Below are 12516 nucleotides of genomic sequence, written 5' to 3'. Positions count from 1 at the left end.
TCAAATTTTAATGGAGGAAAATCAAAGGAAGGAAAAGAAAAAATGGCGTGGATGTCACTACTTTATGGCCACTCTCCACTTAGAATGCTATCCCTTTGATAATACAACAAATGTAAGAGAAGTAGGATATATAAGGGTGCGTTTGGTTCGCACATGGGAATCGGAATCGGAATGGGTATCAAATACTTGGTAATGGTAATAGGTTTTGGTGAAAGTATTTAGCATGTTTGGTAGTTGGGTGGAATGGGAATGATTATTAATAGTTGAGGAAGAAATGAGGAAGGGAGATGAAACCCTTATTTAATAAGAGTATGGGTTTTGTCATTAATGGGGTATTCCAAACCCATAGTAGCATTCACAAAACCTATCAACCAAACACAAGCAATCACTTTCATACCCATTTCTTATGCCTAAACCCACCAACCAAACACACCCTAAATCTCTTAAGCATAGTAATTGGGACACATTATATTCTTCTTACATTTTTCGATCATCAAAGGCATATGACTTTTGTGAGTTTAAGATATGTATGACAAAAGTAGGTTTAAAAGTTTTAAGTCAATTACATAAGCTACTCTATGGATTATGGGAATTCATAATTTCCACTTTATTATTATGAGAAAGTCTAGTCAAAGAGTAAGATGCGAATACTTTTATATTATGTTTGATTCACAAAATAAGTTGAAAATGAAATAGTATTTTTGGGATAGAACTATTATGTCGTTAGATAAGTCATTTTATTTTTGAGAATACTATTCTCGAGAATGATTTTTTCCCATTGCAAGGAGAATAGCTCTTCTAAGGGGGCGACCCTAATATTAAGATATTTGTGAGTTCTCATAAATAGCTTAATTTGGTAATACAAAATTTATCCTTATTTAAGTTTGTTATTTACTATATATGTATTTTATAATAATAATAATAGTAATAATAATAATAATAATAATAATAATACACCCTTCGTCTAATTTTATGTGTATGATTCGATTAACGAGGCTTGACTAAATATATTTTTAATTCAAATTTTCATAATATTAGGTTTATTATTAGTATATAAAATTTATATACTTAGAAACTAAATTAAAAGTACTATTACACACCAAAAAATAAATTAAAAATAATTAAATATACTAAAAAAATAAGCAAAAAAAGAATTTATTTGGCCCATTAATATAATAATAAACAGGATAGGTAAAATGGGGCAGAGTTATTATTATTATTATTATTATTATTATTATTATTATTATTATTATTTTGACAATTTATTATTATTATTAATTATTATATACATATATTAATGTAAAGGGTAATTTTGTCTTTTAAATATTTATTGCATTTATATTCCTTAATCTAACAAAACGCTAATAAAATGAATTTATTCCTTACTCGAACCAAACAATGGAGTTGAACTTCTATTCTATTCCTTGCAAATTTCATTTCTAATGGAATAAGATTCATATTCTTTCAAAATTCATTTTGTGAACTAAACGTGTTGTTAGTTAAAATGCACTTTGTAATACTTTTCTATACATGATAAAAAGGTATTACGACATTCAAGGATGACCCTAGACATGTGCAGCTAGGGTGATATATGGCACAGGAAATTGGGGGCCTAATTTTTGAAAATTATATATAAATCTATTATTATATATATATACTTGATAATTATGTCCTTAAATTTTATGTATTAGTTTTAATTGCAAAATGAGCTTTTGGAAGGAATTGATATAAAAACTTAGTGAATGATTTTGTATATAAATATGCATAAAGAATGTCACTTTTATATTAAATTTTGACTTGTATTTTTCTTTGTTGAATATTTTATGCATTATATTCTAACAAAAGTTTTTTTAATAAATATTACGGAGTACATTTTTATTTTATAATAATAATAATAATAATAATAATAATAATAAAATTTTAATTCAAATGGCCTGGTGTGAACGGGGTAAATCTCTTATAACATTTGAACTTTAATTTATTACTGTTTGATTTTTAATATTACTAAAGCTTTAATTCAAGTAGTGTGCAGTGCACTGGATAAATCTCTTATAGCATTTGAACTTTAATTCATTATTGTTTGATTTTTAAGTATAAATATAATACATAAATAGGATAATATCACCAAAAGAGAATGAGAGATATATAATATATTATTGTAAGGTATATGCTTTCTATTCATTGCATTCCATCATATCCTTTTTGGTACGTTGGGTTGTCGTATAAATTTAAAAGACTGGGTGGAAGTGATGATATAAGCATGAATGCATGGTGAGGCTTGTGCAGACACAAGACGATGCTGCGCTTACTCCCTAATATACATTTATTTATTTATTTATTTTTTTTTGTTTTTGGAGGCACCATATGTACATATTCTACTACAATGGGATAAAGAATTTCTAAGCTATACAATTTAAATTTCTTTAAAAAGAAAATTATACATATATTAATGTAGACCCACTTCCATTTTTAATGTGGGACGACAAAGGCTCTTTCAAAGCCTTCTCAACTCCATTTTCCCTAACTCAAATGGGTATATTTTGAGAATCAAATTTTCATTCGCTCATGATTGATTTTGAGTGTATTATATATTGAATTAAACCTCTTACTTAGGATAACTCAAAATCACATTGACCCTAACTAAACTGGAAGTGGATCCCATGCATTCAAAATTATGCCTGAAAATTGTCATTTTACCTGCCAAAATAGTTAAATTTTTTCAACAGAGATTCCACGAATTAAGGGGTTGTTTAGTTCAAGAGATATTTTGTGGTAATGTAACATTTTCATGAATCTCACCTAACCTGGAACGGGAGGATATGATAATAATTCTCATGAAAGCTACCAAAAATGAATTAAAAATATAACTTTGAGAATCTCACAGTCATTATTGTAAGTCAGTAGTCACACATTCCGGAAACCAAACAGGAAAATATGATAATACCATATCCACATTCCTAAAGGTTTATGTGAGATAACTTGAATCATATACACGTACCCTAAGAACTTTCTAGTCTAAGAGCATTCATACCAATGCATTTTTGGTGATTTTTGTAATAGTTCAAGGTGATGTGGAAGAAAGAGGAGAAAGAGAGAGAATGAACGTTATTCTCCTGCAAGAATGGTTTTTAGAATAGTGCACTGCCTTGGGGAAAGCATTAGTTGTTGTGCCTGTTTCGCGCACAACAAACAACCATATGCACTCGCCCAGTGGCACGTTTATAACTTCTTTTTTTGTCAGATTTCACAGTTTTTGTTTTTTTTTCTTTTTTCTTTCCTTATCTATTTTTCATCTCTTTCTTAACTAGTGTAGATGCTCTAACTCCATACACTAAGTTGAGTCGTCAAGACTACGTGTTATTGCTTTTGGGCATGATAGATTAAATTGCTCCCTTTATTCAGGCATATTCATGTGTATATGATAAATGTATCTAAAGTAGAGAGAAGATGGATAGAAATTGGCTTCAAGAGCCCTTCTTATTCCATATTCTCTAGAGAGAGTTCGGAGTAACTGTAAAAGTGTTGTAGAGACAAGATGTTAGAGTAGAAGTGGAAGAAGCCCCCTCTAATGAGGGGTAGAGCCCTTTATATACGCATAAGACCTGAATCCGACCCAATCGAGAACCGTATATCGCATAGTAAATAGTATATTCGTGATATATTCCCTATCAAGTAGCTCCCAGCCCGAACCCTACCTTGTTGATTAACGTGGTAATCAAAACCAATCGAGCGCGATCAGCTAAGAACGATCTCGTAACCAGGTAATCTGTCACTAAAAGCAATTATCGACCGTAATGCAGTTCCCGAGTATAATTACCTTCATAATGACCTACCCGGTCTCATTAGACTTTTGGGACTCCTAGCACCCCTCCACTTGAGACTCTCGGTTCTTAAACCGAACGCAAAAGGGGAAATCACCCCGTTCATATAATTATCGGTTTTCAAAACTCATCATAATGATTAACATGGTAATCAAAACCAACAGAGTGCGATCGGCTAAGAACGATCTCGTAACTGGGTAATCTGGATTGGGGTTCGACCGAGCTCAAACCAACTACGACCAATTAGCCCGAGTAAAGGGCATTGGGAAAAGCGTTCCTACATATGACCAATAAGATCAATAGAGCCCCCCGTGCCATGGATAATCCAATCCCTTGATTGGTAAGACTTGATCGCTAGACCTCAGATCATTTAATAATCCAATCTCTTGATTGATGAAACTCGATCCCTATGTCACAAAAATTTGGTCTCTCATGTTAGAAACCCAGTCCCTAAATCGCAAATTAAATTTGACCTCCCTGTAAGTGCACAAATGATGCACATTAGTATTTTTAGTTGGCTAAATCATTTGACAAACCTTAGTTTTCATTTATTTATATTTTCTAAGCTTATGTTGGTCAATTATTTCATTTGACTCGTTCAAAGCTCACAGTTGATCTTCTGGATCACAACCAGCGATTTACTGAATCTGGGTCAGTGTTACCAGCGAATTTTCATAACAGAATTCAGTTGATTTCAGCAATGTTTTAGCCTTGTTTCTGAATGAATGGACATCAATATTTTGAGGAGAATTATCAGCAATCATTTGGAAAAGTTGGTTACTTGAGAATGCTATATAAATGATGATATTGAAAGCTTAATCTACACACTTTGGAGAAGAGAAATTCGAACAACATTCTACAGGGTTTATTGTCTGATTGTGAGTGAGATTAAAAGGCTGATTCATTTCTATATTGATACACTGTGGTGTGGTGCTGATTGAGAAGAGTTGTGGCTGCACGAATCCAATCACTTGAAGATGTTTTGAAGATTGTTTGATGAATGTTGATGTAATAGGCGTGACCTTTGTATGATTATCATTTCATCTCCTTGTAATCTTGGCAAACATCTAGTGGATTGGACTGTCGTGAGTGCCCTGCAGACGTAGGAGTTTAGCTCCGAATTACTGCGTTATCATTTGCTGTGTTCTGGTTCTACTCTTCTTATTTTGTTTATCTTTTATTTATTAAATTAATCTAATGAAGGATAAGTTAATTTGTGTTTAAAACTGAGTAGAACTTTAAGTGTTTCTTGCATTCAAGACCCACGATGCAATTTTACTCCCGATTATAACTAATAAACCGGTCATTAGATCGGTAAAACTTGACCTCTCAAATCTCAAATCCAATCCCTAGATCGGAGGAGTTCGGACGACCCCTGTAGGCCAAAAGATTGTGCTTAAGCTTGTGCTCTTTTTTTCTTGGCTAAGATTTTTTCCCATTGGGTTTTTCTTAGTCTAAGGTTTGTAAGGAGGCAACCGACGTAAGTCATAGATTATATGGTCAGCCCCGAACTCTTTCTCATTGGCGTCTAATTAAGGTTGTTCTCTTTTTTCTGTGACTAAGATTTTTTCCCATTGGGTTTTTTATTAGTCTAAGATTTTTTTAAGGAGACAACCGACGCAAGTCACGGACTGTATAGTCAAGTTTTCTAGCCCGAACCCTTCCTTGTTAGCTTGACGGCAGGGCACGGACTGGGGGCTACTTGACAGGAGATATACCCCGAGAATACTATTTATTATGCGATATATAGTCCTTTGCCGGGTCGGATTCGGGTCTTATACCTATATAAAGGGCCCTACCCCTTTATTAGAGGAGACTTCTTCCACTTTTACTCTAGCATCTTATCCCTACAACACTTTTACAATTACTCACAACTCTCTCCTCTAGAGAATATGTAATAAGAAAGGCTCTTGAAGCCAATTTGTGTCCATCTTCTCTCTACTTTAGATACATTTATCATATACACATGAATACGCTTGAATAGAGGGAGCAATTTAATCTATCAGCACAAAACATCACTTTTTCTTTTAGTATCTAATCTTGTTCGTGTATGGTAGAATCATGTATTTTAAGATAACTATAATTTTATGGATTCAAATTCGAGACATTTGGTTAATTAAATTGAAAGAGACCTACAGTATTGCATGCATACTCTCATGGGTGGGCAAAACATCACTTTGAGCTTTGACCGGTTAACCAATTATTTCATCAATAACAATATTATCATCATAGGGTTTTATGTTTATTAAATTGGACACTCTTTACACAATATAGATTACTAAAAAGTGATTAAGATAGAGATTTGAGTTCATGTTGGCCACTTCTGTTTGTATAATTGGTCGGCATATTTATATTAATATATACTACGTCCCCATCAACCAGAAGAGTGATCCATATATATAGGAAATTCTAAAGGACATTTATTTATTTATTTATTTTATTTTCTCCTTTTGTAAAGCAGATGCCAATTAATAACATAATTAGTGTAGAAAATACGTAATGTTAGCGTGAAGTAAGGTTAAGTATATGAAATGAAAAGTTAAGCGAAAACTACATTCAAGAAGCACACCTGCAGCAGATGCAATGCAAGTGTTACATGATTATTACAACTATAATTTATATTATTCCGTATATGATATATCTCTTTGGCCAAGAGAGAAACTCGCAACCTCTATTTGTGGGTGTGGTTTGTGTTAATTATACTACACAGGAGAAGTGAGATAAATCATATATACTAAGAAAACTTTCTGTAATGTGTTCAACTTAACGAGTATTGACAAGAATCAAATTCGTGATCTTCATATACGAGTGTCATGTTCTACCTACCCACTACTCTTTTTGGGGCATAATCTATATCATTGACTTTACAATGTAACGTATTATTGACAGATAGATTTAGTTAACATGTGATACTAGTTTATAATATGTAGTATGAATCTCCTGTGGAACCGCATCATGGATTCTTATGCTGGAAAATTACTGATGTTTGGTATGTAAAATGACTATTATAATTTTCTGAATGCTAGCTAAACTTCCAAAAATTTTGATTTTCCTCTCTCTATCACGAAAATCATTTTTCTACCTTGGAAATTTTTGCCAACACTTTGATAAAAATTACGAAGTGTTCACTTGTTGTTTAAGTTCGTTGAAAACATTATTTCTTTATGAATTACTCCGTGGATCTTGAATGCAAGACTTTACGGGGGTTCAGGGATTATTTAACGTTTTTATAGTTATTAGTCCAAATTAGATAATACTAAACGACAAACAAGAATAAAAACACAAGTAAAGAAATGAACCCGAACACATGAAATGATCACGCAGTTCGGAGCTAAAACTCCTACGTCTGCGGGGCTACTCAGCTTTTGCCCAATCCACTAGATGCACCAAGGTTTACAAAGTTGGAATACAACCCAAACGTACAATGGTTCAAAACCAACACACAACCTTCAACATCTACTTTTGAATTGACAAAACTGCAAGCCAAGAATTCTTCAATTCTTCAATTCTTCAATTCTTCATCTCAACTCAGTATCAACGACAGCTTCAAAGACAGTAGCAGAATGCCATTAAACCTTCAAATAAATCTTCTTAATATTCACGTGATAATCTCTGAACTTGTATCATCTGTGGAGGTGAATATTAGAGCTTCAAGTGCCTTCCTTTTTATAGGTAGCATCCTGTAACAACCTTCACAAAAGTAGATCTGAAAATCTCCTTGAATAAATGAGAGCCACACTCCTTAAAATTCTGTTAGCCACACAAATTAAATTGGTGGACTAATTCCTTGCTGTCGGAGACAGCATCCGCTAGCACAGCTTCACTATCAGCACTGGTGGACATACCGACTGACGGTCCAAAAACTAATAAAAAGACTAGATATAGGCTAAGTGTATTTTTGACAAATAATATAGCCAATAACAAAGGACCATGTATCATTTGTACACTTACACTTTAGTATTCAAAAATAGTGTTGTAATCCATTTTATGATGGGAGACTGACACTATAACGCTCCTAGAGGTAGCACATTGATTTTAAGGAGAATGTGTGGTACACATGAATTAGATTTCAACTCGGGGATTATTTTCTCAGAACTTTGAATGCCCTTTTTATTTTATTTTTATTTGTTTTATTGGCTTATTCATCCTACACCTTATTCATGACTAGTTGGGTCAATATAATATTATAATACTTATGCTAGAAAATGTCATACTAATAAGGAAAAAGTTATTTACATTACTTATAAGGCCGGGTAAGTGCAATATTTTTAGGAAAATGTAATAATTTTAAATCAAAATATCAAAATGAAATATTTGGATGCTCAACAGAGAAAAATGTACTAATGAATAAATTGAATGATTGTTACTTATGAGAGAAAGTGTAATGCTTATAAGGAAAAATGTGATACTTTTGGGGTCCGTTTGAAAACCTAAAAAATGACTTATGAAAGTGATTTTGGGGACTAGCGCCTAGCGCCTAAGCGGTCTAGGCGGCCTCCTATAAAAACAAAATTTAATGCATGTGTGTCGGTGTATGTCATATTATATATATATATATATATAATTAAAAAATTAGTAAGCCCGACTCACTCGAGTTAACTCGGCTAACTCTGCCGAGTTGGGCGAGTTAACTCGGTCAAATTCGGCCGAGTCGGCCGCCAACTCGGCCCAGCCGGCCGAGTTAGGCGTTAGGCGCCGGCCACCTAGGGAGCAATTCGCCTCGTGTAACGGAGCTCACAGTGAAACAGGACAACAGAATTGTAAAGGAAAGATATTTTCTCATTATTGCTGTATTACAGATAGTGGAGGGAAAAGTTGCTAATTGCAACTAACAAGGAATGAGATGATGCCAAGTGGCTTTAATCTATGCATTCTATTCTCCTGAAATCCCCCCGCAAGCTGGATTGTATAGGTCTAACAAGCTGGTGTCTCGGTTAACACTCTCACATGGATGATAGGAGTGGGTTCGAGCCTCAATGGAGGCAACTGTTGACTCTTTGTGCTTCATTAGGTTGAGAAAGTAGCATGAACAGATACTACATTGTAACAGAGTCAGTAGTACTCAAAAAAAATTGTCTCAAAAAAAAAAAAAAACAAGCCAAGCTTGGAGATGTAACCATGAAAGGAACCAGGACAGTGAGTCTTGGTGAATGTATCAGCTAGTTGGTTTTCAGATCCCACATGGAGCAATTTGATGGTGCCTTTGTTCAGTCCCTCAGCAAATAGCAGTCAAGCTCTATGTGCTTTGTTCGTTCGTGGAATACTGGATTCTCTGCAATGGCGATAGCAGATTTGCTGTCACAATATATAACCACTACCTCAGAATGACTGACATCCAACTCTACCAGTAGAAATGACAACCACTAAATTTCACATGATCTGGTAGCCAAGGCCCTATATTCAGCTTCTGAAGAGGACTTGGAGACTGTAGATTGCTTTTTTGATTTCCAGGATATTAAGGCATTCCCTAAAAAAATGCAGAATCCAGTAACAGACTTCCTTGTATCAATGCATGCTCCCCAATCTGAATCAGAGAATGCTTTCAACTGCAGATCAGAGGAAGAAGGGAAGAACAATCCTTGGCCAGGAGCAGCTTTTATGTACCTTAGCACCCTGTGTGCAGCTTGTAAATGTAGCATTGTCAATGAACTAGGAAAGCTTGTTGTGTAGCAAAACTAATATCAGGTCTAGTGATTGTTAGATAGAGAAGTTTTCCAACTATTTTCATGTATTGACCATTGTCTTCAAGGGTTTACCCCATCTTTACTTAGTTTATGTGAGGGGACTGTGGGGCTGTACACATGTTTTGCATTTAGAAATCCTATATCATCAAGTAGCTCCAATGCATATTTTCTTTGGCACACATCAATGCCTTTCTTTTGTCTAGCAACTTCCAAACCAAGGAAGTACTTTAAAGGACCTAGATCCTTAATCTGAAAATTATTGTTAAGCTGAGTCTTGACTTCTTGAATAGCCTGCAAATCAGTGCTGGCAACCACAATGTCATCTACATAGATTAATAATGCTATAAATGAATCTCCACTACCTTTGGTAAATAAGGAATTATCAGGTACTGATTGTTTGAAACCCATATTCTGCAATGCAATGCTCAGCTTGGTATTCCACTACCTGCTGGCCTGTTTTAAGCCATATAAAGATTTAATCAACTTGCATACTTGTCCAGTCCCTTTTCCTGACAAACCAAGATATAGTTGCATATAGACTTCCTCTTCTAAGTCCCCATGTAGGAAAGCATTGTTCACATCCATTTGATGGAGGTGCCAACCTTTTGCTGCAGCTACTGCTAGAAGGGTCCTAATGGTGGCCATTTTTGCCACTGCGTTGAAAGTGTCCAGGTAATCAATACCAAGAGTTTCATTATACCCTTTTGCCACAAATCTTGCCTTGTATCTGTCTATGGTGCCATCAGATTTGTATTTAATCTTAAAACCCACTTGCATCCAATAGGCTTCTTGAAAAGAGGTAGATCCACTAACTGCCAAGTGTTATTCCATTCCAAGGCACTGATTTCATCTTGCATAGCACTCCTCCAACATTCATGTTGGACTGCTTCTTGGTAATCCTTTGGTTCAGAACAGCAAGCAATGTTCATGACAAAGGATTGAAAGGGTGGTGCTAGTCTTTTATAGTCCACTACCTTGCATATGGAATGAGGAGATGTTCCCACTGCTGCATTCTGACAAACATAGTCCTGAAGGTAAGTGGGAGTATGTTTATGCCTTGTGGACCTTCTGATGCCTTGAGTGGTCTCCTGATCAAGAATATGTGGCTCCTAGGATGTGTGCTCATCATTTTCAGTCTGTGAAAGCCATATCTGCTCATCATTTTCATTCTGTGAAGGCCAAGTCTGCTCACTTCTACTGCTGGCCTGGGGTTGGTTGTACCCCTCACTTGATGTTGATGGTAGCTTAGAAGCCTCCCCTGGTGTGAACAAGTCTGATCACTGTTGCTACTTACTTGTTTTGGAGTTTGAGGATCTTCTGAAACCTCTTTGGGGTCAGTGTTCATTGCAGGGAGTATGATTGGAGAGGTTGTCCCTGGTTTGTTGCCAAGCTGGAAGGGGAAGACATTCTCATAAAAAAAAAAAAAAAAAAAAAANAAAAAAAAAAAAAAAAAAAAACATCTCTAGATATGAACTACTCTTTAGAGGCAATGTCATACAGCTTATACCCTTTTGTGTTACTAGTGAAGACAAGAAAAATGCATTTCCTAGCTCTGACATCTAATTTAGTCTTAGTACCAACAGTGGTGGCATATGCCAGACACCCAAAGACTCTCAAGTGCTGATACTGACGAACTTTCTTGATCAGAATCTGGTAAGGAACCTGGTTGTTTATAACAGCAGATGGAAGCTTATTAATTATGTAGGCTGCATGCAGTACACACTCACCCCAAAATTGATCTGGCAGACAGCCTTGAAACTTGAGTGCTCTAGCAGTTGTTAATAGGTGACCATGTTTCCTCTCCACTCTACTATTCTGCTGAGGAGTGTATGTACATTATGTCTGATGTATGATCCCTTTCTGACTGAAAAATTCCACCATATTAAACTCTAGGCCATTGTCTGATCTAATACACTTCACCCTTGTTCCAAACTGGTTTTCAACTAGGTTGCAGAACCCAACAAAACCCTCTAACTTCATATTTCAACTTCATTAGATATACCCACACAGCTTTGCTGTGATCATCCAAAATGGTCAGAAAATATTGGTGCCCATGAGTAGTAGCTACCTTGTAGGGCCCCCATATATCCACATGTAGTAAATAAAAAGGATTAGCTGATATGGAATTACTAGATTTAAATGGAAGCCTTTTTTGTTTAGCAAAATGACAATGATCACAAATCAAATCTTTATTTGCATGAATCATAGGCTCTAACTCTTTCAACAAGTGCAGTTTGGTAAATGAGGCATGCCTTAACCTAGCATGCCATAGAGTACATTTATTTGTAGCTGAAATGGAATTGCATACAAGAAGTGTAACAATAGGAAATATTTAGTAAAATAGCCCATTTTGCAGCTCAGCCTTTCCAATCACTTTGCCATGGGTAGCATCCTGTATAATGCATTGATTAGAGTACATCCTTACAACATGGTGAGAGTTTTTAATGAAGGCACCTATTGATATCAAATTATGATGGAAGCTAGGAACATAAAGCACATTATGCAAGACAAAGTTATCAGACAAATGGACTAATTCTGTGCATGTAATCTCAGCATGTTAACCATTTGGCAAACTAACATGTAGATTATGTACTCTTCTCTTATTACTTAATGAACCCAAATCACATATAATATCGTGTGTAGCACCACTGTCAATAATCTATTCACTCTTATTACACTTGACAGAATTGAGTGAAATCATACATTCACTCTGAAAATCACCTAATATGGTGTTGACAAGGGGTTGTGAGGACTGATCTAGAGGTGAATTCAAATTCAGGTTGTCATTGGCTGGCTTCTTAGTCTGCATAAAACCCAAGAATCTTCTGACGTCATCCTGAGTAAAAGATGTATTCCCATCAACACATAACTGCTGTGTTGTAGAGGGACCTTGTGCATGATTCACTATACCTTGGCTTCTTGTTCTTGGTTTCCACCATGGTGGATAACCATATTTCTTGTAGCATTGTCATGAGTGTGACCTGTGTACCCATAGTGAGTGCACACAGGTC

Source organism: Ipomoea triloba, chromosome 7 (assembly GCF_003576645.1).
Source record: "Ipomoea triloba cultivar NCNSP0323 chromosome 7, ASM357664v1".
Taxonomy (NCBI): Eukaryota; Viridiplantae; Streptophyta; class Magnoliopsida; order Solanales; family Convolvulaceae; genus Ipomoea; species Ipomoea triloba.
This window is presented reverse-complemented; position numbering follows the sequence as displayed.